This window comes from Choloepus didactylus, chromosome 5 (genome assembly GCF_015220235.1).
Source record: "Choloepus didactylus isolate mChoDid1 chromosome 5, mChoDid1.pri, whole genome shotgun sequence".
NCBI classification, from domain to species: domain Eukaryota; kingdom Metazoa; phylum Chordata; class Mammalia; order Pilosa; family Megalonychidae; genus Choloepus; species Choloepus didactylus.
Window position 1 is genome coordinate 161,003,323 of NC_051311.1, and position 13,909 is coordinate 161,017,231.

Consider the following 13,909-nt stretch of genomic DNA (forward strand, 5'->3'; position numbering starts at 1 on the left):
CAGTGCCCGCTTGACCAGACAGCTAGGCCACCTAGCCGAGTTGACACATGAACCCAACCATCACAGGTAGCCTCAAGCAGAAAAGGCACTCATTAAAAGAGTAGCAGGTTGTTCACGGTATCAAAAGGAAGACTGAAGATAGAGGTTCCCAAAATGAGTAGAATTCATGGGAGTCTGGGAAGCAGGAAGACAGCAGCCAATACCGCCATGGCCTTGAGTTGGGCCCCTGCCCCACTTTGGAGGTGCCCTTGGCTGACGTCCCTCAGGTTCCATTGCCCCATTTTTTAAAAATTCAGTTATACTGAGATATAGTCATATACCACAAAATCACCCATGGTGTACAATCAACTGTTCACTGTACCATCATAGAGTCGTGCATTCATCACCCCTATCTGTTTTTTAACATTTTCCTTATAATAGAAAGAATGAGAATAAGAATAAAAACTAAAAATAAAAAGAAATCATCCCCCGCATCCCACCCTATTTTTCATTTAGTTTTTGTCCCCATTTTTCTACTCATCCATCCATACACTGGATAAAGGGAGTGCGATCCACAAGGTTTTCACAATCACACTGTCACCACTTGTAACCTACATTGTTATAGTCGTCTTCAAGAGTCAAGGCTACTGGGTTGGAGTTTGGTCATTTCAGGTATTTACTTCTAGCTATTCCAATACAATAAAACCTAAAAAGTGTTATCCATATAGTGTATAAGAATGTCCACCAGAGTGACCTCTCGACTCCATTTGAAATCTCTCAGCCACTGAAGCTTTGTTTCATTTCATCTCACACCCCCCTTTTGCTCGAGAAGATGTTCTCAATCCCACGCTGTCGGGTCCAGATTCATCCCGGGAGTCCTATCCTGCGTTGCCAGGGAGATTTACACCCCTGGGAATCAGGTCCCACGTAGGGGGGAGGGCAGCGAGATCACCGGCCAAGGTGACTTAACTAGAGACAGAGGCCATTGCCCCATTTTTCATCCTTGGGCCAGGGTCCTAGTAATGCAAGGGCCAACAGACCCCAAGTCTGTGGGGTTGTTAGAGGGCGCGATTATGAACCACCTGTGAAGCGTTGGGCACATGTGGGGCTACGTCTGACCTTTCCACGATCTGGTAAAGCCAGGGCTGAGTCGGCTGAGTAAAACTGTTGGTCCACAGGTTTCTAAGCCTCGAAGCAAAAACATAAGTCAGATAAATAGTGGAATGCCTCATTTCATTCTTACTGTGCTTTTACTTGGACTGTAACACGAATCTCTTACCATCAGTCCCTATGCACAGAATGCATCCTTTATTTACAATTGCCATTTCTCAGATATTTGCCGATCACCCCCCTCTTGCTGTTTGATGGGTGAGGTCTCTTTTATTCGGCCTGGTTACACAATGCCCCACTTCTTTCCTCCCCATTTACAAATGGCCACTCTTTAATCTGCCTTTCTCCAAGGTGGGGAACCCTGCCCCCTCCAAATCCCTCCCCACCTTGCCGGGAGCCCTTTGAAAGATGCCCCTTTGATGTACCTTTTCTCATTTGTTTAAAAAAACACAACAGGAGCCTTTCAGGCTGCAGTCCAGAAACCAGCTGGGTGGCCTCGCTTTTTTTATGCAGAAGTGTTGAGAAATGCCTGTCAAGCGCTGGGGGTAATTAGCCTTCATTGCTTCTCATTAAGAAGGAGATTGTCACTCAGCAAAGACCGAGCCCACAGGCTCCCCGGTAGGGGACGGAGGCTGCTTCCTTAGCCCGCCTGCCTTTCTCAGTTACCTGGTTGGGAAAATAATCCTGTTCCCATGTGCACTTTCCTTGGGGAAAATGTAACAATCGTTTCCCCAAATTTCAATTTTGCATATTTTCTTTGGGGATTAGAGTAGAACCCAAGTATCCAATGATTTGCTTTGGCTGTTGGAGGATAAATGAATACTCAATTGAAGGGAAAAAAGGTAATAATTATGGGTCAGTTGATCTTTTATGGCTGGAATGATTGGTGCTGACTTTTAGTAAAACTTTTAATTTTGAGTTCATTACAGATTCACAGATGCCAAATAACACAGAGAGGTCCTGTTACCCCACCACCACCAGTGGTTCCATCCTACATAATTACAGTACAATATCAAAACTAGGAAACTGATCTTGGTACAATGTGTGTATATAGTTAACATGTCATTTTACCCCCGTGTAGATTTGTGCAATCACCACTGCAATCCAGATACAAAACTATCCCATCGGCACAAAGAACCCTTCTGGCTAGTCCTATATAGATACACCTTCACTCCCGCCAGCATCCCCAACCCCTGGCAACCATTAATTTGTTGTCCAAGTATCATTGTGAAAGGCAGGGAAAAGGAAAGCTCACTGTGGGCAAAAGACAGGAAGAGACATTTCACCAGAGGACGTACGAATGGCAAATAAACTCACTGAAGTTGCTTAACATCATTAGCCACTAGAGAAACGCAAATTAAATCAGGAGCTATGATCACACACCCATCAGAGAAGCTAAAATAAAAAAGTAGCGACAACACCAAATCCTGGTGAAGATGTGAGAATTAGGTCCCCTCATACGCTGCTGGTGGAAATGTAAGATGGTGCAGCTACTCCAGAACTTAGATGTTGTCAAACTTCAATATTTCTAGTTTTCATTCTGTAATGCAAATTTCTTATAATCAGTCCCCTGTTGAAAGTCTCAGGTAATTCAGCGTTGCTGAAAATAAAATAAATTATAAAATGTCCATACTATCCAGGCAGGTCCCCACTCCAGGGATTATGGCTTCAATGAACCTGAAGGAGCCCGGCCACTGGTGTTTGTAAGTAACTCCCTGGGGCTTCTAAAGTGCAACCAGAGCAGAGAACCCCAGAATCCCAGCTGTTTAGTTTGATGGACAAAGCCCTTCCAAGGTGTCAGCCCCTTATCCTCTCCTCCCCATTTGGTGGGCTCTACAGACTCTGTGCCTAGCCCAAGTGATTTCTTGCCAGCCCCCAAATGCTATGTTTTCTTCTCCTTCCATGCCTTTCTGTCCTGTTCCAGTACCCAGACGTCCCTGGCTCCCATTCTGGCCAACTTGATCCAATCTCCAGTTCCTTAGAGATGCACCCCGCCAGGAAGTGTTATCACTCCTTCTCTGTTTGCCCCAGAACCTTGTTCATGTCTCCACCATCACAAGTGCCATTTTGAATTTTAGTTGCATATAGAAACATCCGTCTTCCCCATTATCCCTCCAGGGCAGGGCGCATGTCTCCATGTCCTCAATATCTAGTACAAAGAAGGTGCTCAATGATGTTTGTCACAGTAAACTAAGCGCTTAACAAGCTTCCTGAGGAAATCCTAGTCCTAACCCATTTCACAGATGAGGGAACAGAAGATTGGGGTTTGGATTCCTTAGTAATACTCTGTGAAGGATTTTCCTCATTACAAGATGTGATGGTTGATGTCATGTGTCAACTTGGCTAGGTTATGGTGTCCAGTTGTTTGGTCAAGCAACCACTGGCCTGATTCTTACTATGACTGTACTTCGTTGATGGACTTAAATCATTAGTCAGTTGATTGCATCTACAGCTGACTGCACCTGCAGTCAACAAGGAAGATTGCCTTCAGCAATGAGGGGAGCCTCCTCATCCAAAGAGTTTGAGGCCTTAAAGCCAGAATGGAAGATTGCAGCTATCAGAAAGAAGAATGCCTCGCTACTTCAGCCAGCCAGCTTCTCCTGGAGAATTCAACTTCACCTTCAGCAAGTTCCAACTTGTAACTTGCCCTACGGAATTCAAACTTGTCAATCCCCACAGTCGTGTGAACCAATTCCTATAATCAATCAATAAATCTCTTAATATTTACATATATATGTAATATGCAAATAATATATATAAATATAATTTATTTATAAAATTATATATAAAATTATTTATATACATATAAATGTACATATATAATCTTCTGTAGGTCTTGTTTCTGGAGAATCCTGACTAATACACAAGACAATGCATGTTTGCTGTGAAAAACTAAAAAAAACAGTTCAAAAGGTAAAAAACAAAAAAAGGAACCCCACCACAGACCCACTGTTTCTACCAATTTATTTGTGTTGGAACTTTCCAGACTACTGTGACAGCTTTTTTGTTTGTTTGCATCTTGCTAAGAGGAAGTGTGGAACTTAGGCTAAGAATAAAACAAACACTGAAAATGAAAGCAAGAAACTACAAGTTTAAGACCAGCTGAGCCTCCCTGCAGATGGAAATCAGAGAGCTAAGACAGCAGAGGCTGAGAATCTGCCTCTGTTAAAGCCAGATCTACATCTGTCCTGCAGATGGCTACTCTTATTTGCATCCTAACAAGCTCACAGGGACCCTCTCTATTTTTATGTTGTTAAAAAAAAAAAAAAAAATGCACCTAATCTGTTTTTGGTGGAAGAGAAACTTTAGGAATGTTGCTAGCTGAAATATAAGAGAATCAAAGGTTTTCTACAGATAAGAAAGGAGAAATGTCATCTCAAGCAGAGGTCAGCAAACTTGTTCTGTAAAGGGCCAGGTAGCAAATGTTTTTGACTTTGCTGACAATATGGTTTCTGCCACAAACAGCAACTACTCAACCCTGTCCATCTGGTTAAGCGGCCATCCACAATTTGTAAATGGATGAGTGTAGATGTGTTCCAAAAATGACTCCGTTTCCAAATACAACAGTGGAAGCAGAAGTAAAAAATGTTTTCAGGAAACTGCGTTGTAAAGAGAGCAGAAACCCTAAGAATGAATTGGACTGTGAGCTTTCCAGAAACAGTAGCATGTGCTCTTGGTTTATCAGGAGCATAGCTTTCTGGGAAGCTCCCTGGGTAAGACTGGGTCACTTAGGTCTTTGTACCCAAGCTGTGGGGAAGGAGGGAACAGCAGCTTCAAGATGATTTTCAGGGTGTTAAAAGAACCCACTGACCTGGGTGAGACTCGAGAAGGGAACACAGTGCTAAGAACATAAAATCGGAGAAAAAAATCAAGTCGTGGGGGGGGGGTGGTGTGCAGGAAGCAAGCCCCAGAAGATGATACAAAGTGTGGTAGCATTTCTACAACGCTCCAATGTAAGCCTAAGAAATTCACTGTTTAGGGATGCATGCTTGTTACAACTTTCTTTTTTTCTTTTTTTTTTTTAAGAAATGATGAATACAAAATTTGAACCTAGGAACAGGGAGGGGCAACTAAGGCTTAGTGGAATGGCTTTATTATTATGCTTTGCAATAGACACATGCTTGCTTTATTCCTTCATATGTAATCCAAAATAGCAAGATATACTGTGAAGCCTATCTTAGGGAGCTGTTTCTGTAAGAACAGGACAAAACGTGATCTGGGCAATTGGCTTCTGCCTAGGAGAAAGAGCTGAGCTTCTCTTCTTAAACAAGTTTCCAGTTCTCCTCTCTCTCTCGTTCAACACCCCCACTAGTCTCCTTCTTTCTGCTCTTGCAACCTCAACTTATGATTGTTCTGCAGGCTGTGAGGTTGTCCACAAATGCCAATGAAAAAGCACGGAAAAGGAAAGCCCAGTGTTCCACTGCTGGCTTGAGGGAAAGCTCAGACACACACTGGTTCCAAGGATAGGTGGGACCGTGCATTGCAGCTGCACGTGAATTGGTTTTTCTGGCCATGTAAGTATATCTCAACCAATTAGCACTGCTGCCTCCAGGAAGGCTTTCTGCACTGCCCAGGAGGAGTCAGTCACACCTTGTTCTACTGTCTTTTGATTTCCCAGGCAAATCCAGAATCATGGTTAAACAGGCAGGTGAGGGTTCGAATCCCAGAGCCTCCACTTTCTTCCTGCATGCCCTTTGCAGTGTGCCTCAAGCTTTCAGTGCCTTGGTTTCCTCAGCAGCAAAATGATGATATTGCTTTCCTCTGTAGGGTTGTTATAATGATCACATGAGTTGGCAATGCGACATGACACGGCATGATGGAGGAAGCACTCGGTAATAATGTTGGCTATTGCTATTTTCAAAAGAACACTTTCATTCATTCAGCAAATATTTCTTTTCCAATAGTGATTGGAGATCCTAGGTACAATGGAGTGAAAACGGCACTCTCCTCTGCATTTAGCCACATTGAGTCCAGTGGAGATTGCTGCTCACTTACCTCAGAGCTCAGGAAGCCCCTGGAGTTAGAGAACCCAGCCTTTACCCATCACTGAACCCCTAGTGTCTGGCACAGGTGCTGTATGGAGAACAGAAGACCCAAGATTGATCTCTGTTCACTGGGTCCAACACTGAGGCTGCCTTGAAGAGCTGGGGGCTTGGGCAAGATGAGGTTCTGAGATTTCAATCTGGTGGAGACCACAGGTACAGCACCCCTTCCCCCCCCCCCAACACACACACACATACAACTTGAGGGCTACATTCTACTTAGATGAAGGTGCAAAATCTGGTGTGAGCACAGCAGAAGGAGGGACCTGTGTATTAGGGAGACACCCCTTCCCAAACCCCCACCCAGGAAATGACTTTGACCTGAGCCTTGAAGGGTGTGTAGGTGTTTGACAGGTGGAGAAGGTGAAGAAGAGAATCCCTCATAGAGGGACCCACTAAGCAGAGGAGGGAAGCTTGAGAAAACACTGGGTGTTTTGGGGATGTAAGATTGACCATGTCTGGAACACATGGTAGAGCACCCACAGTGGCTGATGGGTTCTTTGAGGCTGGGGAGGTTACATTGTCTGTGATATGGGATCTGAAGGTGTGTGAGTATGTGTGTGCTGGTTTGGATGTATTATGTCCCCCAAAATGACATGTTCTTTAATGCAATCTTGTGGGGGCAGACGTATTAGTGTTGATTAGTTTGGAATCCTTTGATTAAGCGTTTCCATGGAGATGTGACTCAATCAACGGCAAGGGAAATGTTTGATTGGATTATTTCCATGGAGATATGGACCTTGTCCATTCAGTGTGGGTCTTGATTTAATCACTGGAGTACTATAAAAAAGCCCACAAACAGAAGGACCTCAGAGCAGCTGTGAGTGACATTTTGGAGAGCAACTGAGAGAGACATTTTGGAGATGGCCATTGAAAGCAGATTTATGCTAGCCTGGAGTTTACTCCAGAGAAGCTAAGCGAGGACAAAACATCCCAAGAGCAACATTTTGAAAAACACACAGGAGCTAGGAGAGGAGCTGGAACATAACCCAGGATCAGCAGATGCCAGCCACGTGTGTTCCCAGCTAATGGGTTTTCCGGACGCCATTGGCCTTCCTTTGGTGAAGGTATACTTGTGTTGATGCCTTAATTTGGACATTTTCATGGCCTTCAAACTGTAGTGTGGTAATCAAATTAACCCCCTTTATAAAAGCCAATCCATTTCTGGTATTTTGCATAACAGCAGCATTAGGAGACCGGAACAATGTGTAAGTTACTTTAATCTACACCCTAGGAGCAGTTAGTCAACATGTGAAGTGGTACCCTAATTGAGGAATGCACCTTTCTGGGGTGATTATCCTCTTCGCACTTTAGAAGGCCCTGATCAAATCCTTCTCAGAGGCAGCTCTCCAAGTCCTTCAGCTATTGCCATTGCAAAGCACTCTAGAGAGCACTGTTCAGAAGGCACATGAGAAGTACTTTTGCACTGGTGACGTGAGTCATGTTCAAGGTTCGCAGAATGGCTTGGGTTGCTGCTCAGGCACCCCCATCTTTGCAGGGACAATGAGGAGGAAGTGGGGACCTGGGGGCCCCGTAGGTCCTGAATGCAGCCCCCATCGGGGGAGGCTGACTCCAGCTCCAACCAGAAGGTTTGCTCATCCTGCCACTGAGATGTTCTAGCAACTGCTTTGGATGAGCCTTTCCATGGTATCCACCAGAGCAGCTGAAGGACAGAGCTGGTGGGTTAGTCTTAGAGCATCTGGGTTGTTTGGATCCTGCTTGCTAATAAATATCTATGTGTTGGAATTCCTGGCCCCAGTTCTGAAGCCCCAATAGTGTTCAGAAAGTGGTGTGAAAGGTGTGTGAATTCACAGGTGCGAATGGTCAACTTAAGTAGGTCTGGAGGGATTAATGTCCCAACTTAAAGCAAGCTGAATCAGGTTCTCTTTGTAGAAAGAAAAAAATGCTATCCCAGAAACCAGAAGACCCAATCCCCAGAGTCCCTGGGAGTCACAGATCCATAGGACTTCAGCTGGGGCTGGGTTTTACTTTGTAGTTAAACATATTTGATTAGATCACTAAGCAGTTCATTACTGTACATTCTTAGTAATAATCACGGCAGCTACCTCATTTTGAGCCCTTACTATGTCCAGGAATGGCCCATATTTTTCCCCAACTATTTTTTCTTTTAATGTGAATTTTTAAGGTTTGAGTCATTCTTAAATTTATTATTACAAATGACAAAAAAGAAATGAGCAAGAAGAAATACCTTTCTTTTTCCCTCAGTGGACTATATCTTCATTGTGCCTTCATGGTTGAAAAACTGAATTGCCTTAACATATGTGCAATATTTAGGCAATCTGGATGGAATGTGTAATTTATATGCAGATGGATGCAGCATTTCCACAGCTCCTCCTTGGACCCAGTCACTTCATGCACATCTATTACAAAGGGGCCATTGAGCAAGGGAAGCCTGAAGCCAAACAGCCTGTTCAAGGTCATGTCCCAGGTAATGAGGCAACAGTTTCTATTTTTACTTTTTGTCTGCCTCCAAGTCCAGCACTTTATATTCTACAAAAGAATGCAAATTTCCAAGGAAAGCCAAAGAATCAATTAGCTAAAGGTATCATATTTTTTTCTTTTCTCCTTATAAGCTATTTTAAGTCCTTGCTGGAACAAAGTGGATATGCATACCCAAATGTAGGCACAGCATACTTTAGCCAGTGAATTGTACTGTTTTACATTTTGCTCACTTATTTTCCATCAGGCAAACTGTAAGCACTCTTATCAAAATTGTGACACTACAAATTGCATTATTGGGAAAAAAATTATTTTCACCAGGTAGTAGACAGATCCTTGCAGGAGAGCTGGAGTTGGTAGACATGCACCCCGCTCTGTCCCTGCCCATGACAATAGAGTGACACTCTCCATGATGTCTGTCCAGGGACCCATTTGCTGATCCCACCAGAGGATTTGTTCCTGGTGGGCACTGGCTTGCATGCTGGTAATGTCCCTGAATCTCACTGGGCTGCTCAGACCTTCCCAGTGCCCAAACCATGCTCAGAGAATCCCACACCTCCCCATGATGCCCACCACTGCCCCCTCCGTGTTTCGAGAGGTCTTTGTGCCCCAGTACCTACCTGCTTCCCGGTAAACTCCTTGGACATAATGAGCACGCCCTTCTCTTTACAGCCCCAGTGACTTTACCATGTCAGGCACAGAGGAAGCACTTCATAAATGATTGTTAAATGATGGCATGAATGTCTATTTATTGGGTTGTGTGGTAATGGGGTAAATGCATCTGTTCTCTGTTAATGCAAAAGCTGTGTCTTGATCATCTAGACTCTTTCAGCACTTGGTAAACCGGCCCAGAGCTGCTGTTCAACAGTGAATGAATGAATGAATGAATGAATGAATCCATGCTACCAGACACTTTGCCATGCCTTAAAATGAAAGCTTTGCAAAGTGCCTGTGAAAGGGGACTGGGCCTTAGGACAAATATGGTCTCGGTTAAAATCCCACCTCTCTGTGGGGAACTTGATCCCATCGTAAAACTCAGCCACCCAACTCAGAGCTCGACAAAAGAGGTGGAAGAGACTTAGAGGAGTCAGCCTGTGTGGAGTGTGCCTCTGTGTATCTTGAGAAAGGTAGTTTATTAGTCAGGGTTCTCCAAAGAAACAGAGCCAATGGGATAAATGTTAAGAGATTTATTATAGGAATTGGCTCATGCAACAGTGGGGATTGGCAAGTCCAAATTCCATTGCGCAGGCCACAAGTTGGGAACTCCAATGAAGATGAAGTTGAATTCCCTAGGAGAAGCTGGCTGGGTGAAGTAGAGATGGAAATTCTTCCTTCTGACTGCTGGAATCACCACTTCTCCCTTTACACCCTTCAACTGATTGGAGGAGACATCTCTCATTGCTGCAGACCATCTCATTTGATTGTAGATGTCATTCCACTATAGATGCAATCAATCTACATGGATTTAAGTCCATGAAATATCCTCACAATCAGGCCACTGCTTGCTTGACTAAACAACTAAACACCATAACCTGGCCAAGTTGACACATGAACTCAACTATCACAGGTGGCAAACCTCTTTACATTTCAGCGTCCCTCCTCTGTAAAATGATTCTAGGCGATGCTATCATCCATGCATGAAGCATCTGATGCAGCATGCTTTGCACAGCCAGCAAGAGGCACAGCAGAAATATAATCCCTTCCTTGAGTTGCAGATTCTTCAAATTTAAAATGGTGAGTTTTAACCTGATGATCTGAAAAGTGTATTCCAGCTCTACATCCAGTGATTCTCTCAGAATGGAGCAAAGGAGTTTGGATGCATTTTGGGACAAAGACTTGTAGGACAAGGGTGTAAAGCAGTCTCCAAACCATCAGCCAGGGACCCTTTAGGTTCTCTAGGTCAGACCTTTATTATATTCCTGCCCACCTCTACCTCTACTTCTCCTCCCATCCCACTCCCACCGCTAATCTCACAGATACACTATTTTCATGTTTTGACTGATCCCAAGCTAGATACGTTCAGTTAAGGAACTTTGACTACTTGATGCAATTTTATCAAAACCCAATAGTTTCAGGCAACTAGCATGATAACAATTAGATGACATTTTAACATTTTAACCAAAAGCATATATTTGACTTTTAATGGGATATCATATACATATACATAAACAGATTCTGACAGGCTTTTGAAAGTATTTCTTAAGTAGATTAAAGGGCTTTATTAGTTTTACGACCCCTTAAAAGCATGGCTAAACTACTCATCCTCCAGAAGTTCACTAACTCAGGAAGACAACCTGGAATTATGGAAGGACTTTAGACCTTGAGATGGGAAGGAAAGCAATGTTCAAGTTCTCATTCTTTCACCTACTAATTTTATTACCTGAGCCTGGGCTTCCTCATTGTGAAATGGATCTTATAAAGGAATCTCATGGGAAGCTATATTGCTTGTGTGCTGGTTTGGATATATTATGTCCCCCAAAACTTCATGTTCTTAGATGCAATCTTGTGTGGGCAGACATATTAGTGTTGATTAAGTTGGAACCTTTGGATTAGGTTGTTTCCATGGAGATGTGACCCACCCAACTGTAGGTGATAACTGATTAGATAATTTCCATGGAGACATGGCCCTGCCCATTCAGCTTAGGCCTTGATTAGTTTACTAGAGCACTGTATAAGGTTTCAGACAGAAGGAGCTTGCTCTTGCAACTTACAGAGACATTTTGAAGACGGCTGTTGAAAGCAGAGTTTTGCTGAAGCTTTGGAAGTACTAGCCCAGAGTTTGCCCCAAGAAGCTGACACAGAGACATTTTGGAGAATGCCATTTTGAAATACAACCTGAGAGCAGCTAAGAGTGACATTTTGGAGAACTGCTGCAGCCTAGAGAGGAACATCCTGGGAGAAAGCCATTTTGAAACCAGAACTTGGAGCAGATGCCAGCCACATGCCTTCCCAGCTGAAAGAGGTTTTCCAGACGCCATTGGCCATCCTCCAGTGAAGGTACCCGATTGTTGATGCGTTACCCTGAACACTTTATGGCCTTAAGACTGTAACTGTGTAACCAAATAAACCCCCTTTTATAAAAGCCGATCCATCTCTGGTGTTTTGCATTCTGACAGCATTAGAAAACTAGAACACCAAGTTTGTTCTGTCCTTCCCCATGATGTGCAGAATTCAGGGAATAGGGAGAGTAGCCTGGAAAGTCTAAGTCATTTTACATCATAAAGAACTGAAGGGAGGTGGGTATAAAGGGAGAAAATTATGTAAGAGAGGTGAGGATGAGAACAAAATTTGGTGAATCAGAGGGTCACAGGTCCAGAGAAACTGTGGGATTTGGAAAAATAAGAAAAGAGAAAAGGGGAGAATATGGGTAATGATAAGAAATCCCTTTAATGGTCTTCAAGATAATCAGAATGCCTTTGGAATATTATTTTGGTTACGAATGGAATACTGGACTAACAATGATCCCAAAAGGCCAGGATGTTTTCCCCCCAAGATCACTGAGACTCCCCAATGAACAGCACAGCTGTGGACCTCTGATGCTTCTGCTCACCCAGCACCCATTCCCCTTTCTCCTGGGAGCTGGGCTGTGATTCCCATTGAGGGAACCAGACTTTTTTTGTTTGCTAAAGCTGCCGGAATGCAATGCACCAGAAATGAGTTGACTTTTACAAAGGTGATTTACTAACTTACAATTTACAGTTCTTAGGCTGTGAAAATGTCCAACTCAAGGCAGCAACAGGATGATACCTTCTCTGAAGAGAGGCTCCTGGCATCTGGGACACCTTTGTCACATGGGAAGACACATGGCTGGATTTGCTGGTCCTTCACTCCTGGGTTTCATTGCTTTCAGCTTCTGGTTCCAGTGGTTTCCTCCCTGAGCTTCTGTGGGTCCTCTCTTAGCTTTTCTGAGACTTTTCTCTGAGCTCTCTGGGCCTTTTCTGTGTGTTCTTTATCCTTTAATAAAGGACTCCAGTAAGTGAAGTAAGATCCACCTTGAATGGGGGGGTCACATCTTAATTGAAATAACCTAATCAAAAGGTCCCACCCACAACAGGTCTGCACCCACAGGAATGGATTAAAAGAACATGGTCTTTTCTGGGGCACATAACAGCATCAAACCAACACACGGGGCAATTCTTATGATCCAAAACACTTTCTAGTTCCTGAAATGAGCAAATGATGTGGACTGGTACAGCTTCTATTCTCCATCATTGGCCAGGATCTGTTCCTGGATAGGCACAGGAGCCAAGCCACCCACATTTTTTGATGTTACTGGGGAAGAGGTCTCTCTTCACAGCAAGTTGTAAGTGAGCCTGAAACTGCTGGCTGTCATCCACCCTCCACAAGGGGAAAGATAAATTTCTAACAGACAAGGGTTGGATTAAGCCATGCCTAAAATCAAATATACTTTTTAATCTGAAAATATTTTTTAAAAATATTTCAATTTCAGCATCTTCATTGTTTTCATCAGGAAGGTCATTTAGGGCATCTAGTCTACCACACTGCCAGAAACAGATGTCCAGCTGACTTAAAAAAAAAAAAAAAGAAGACTTTATTTTTAGAGCAGTTTTAGGTTTGCAAAAATATTTCACGGAAAGTACAGAGAGTTCCCGTTTTCCTCCCCCAATATAGTTTCCCTATTGCCATTGTGCATTAAAGTAGTACATTTGTTACAACTGATGAGCCAATATTGACACGTTATCAACTAAAATCTGTAGTTTACATTAGGGTTCACACTTTGCATTGTACAGTTTTATGGGTTTTGACAAATGCTTAGTATCCTGTATGCCCCACTGCAGTATCAAACAGAATAATTTCAATGCCCTAAAAATGTGTTGACTCCACCTATTCATTCCCTCCCTCCCCTGTCTTGAGCCCTGGCAACCACTGATCTTTTTACTGTTTCTATAGTTTTGCTTTTTCCAGAATGTCCTATAGTTGGAATCATACAGTATGTAGCCTTTTCAGACTGCCTTCCTTCACTTAGCAATATGCATTCAAGGTCCTCCAAGTCTTTTGGTAGTTTGATAGCTCATTTCTTTTTATCACTGAAACATATTCAATTATATGAATGTACCACTGTGTCTTTATCTTTTCCTCTATTTTTGCAAATCTGGGCAATTATGAATAAAGGTGCTATAAACAAACATTTGTGTGCTGGTTTTGTGTGGATATCAGTTTTCAGCTCCTTCATGTAAATACCTAAGATAATGATTCCTGGATAGTATGGCAGGCCTATATTCAGCTTTGTAAGAAACTGGTAAAATGTCTTCCAAAATATCTGAACCATTTTACACTCCAGCCAGCAATGAATGAGA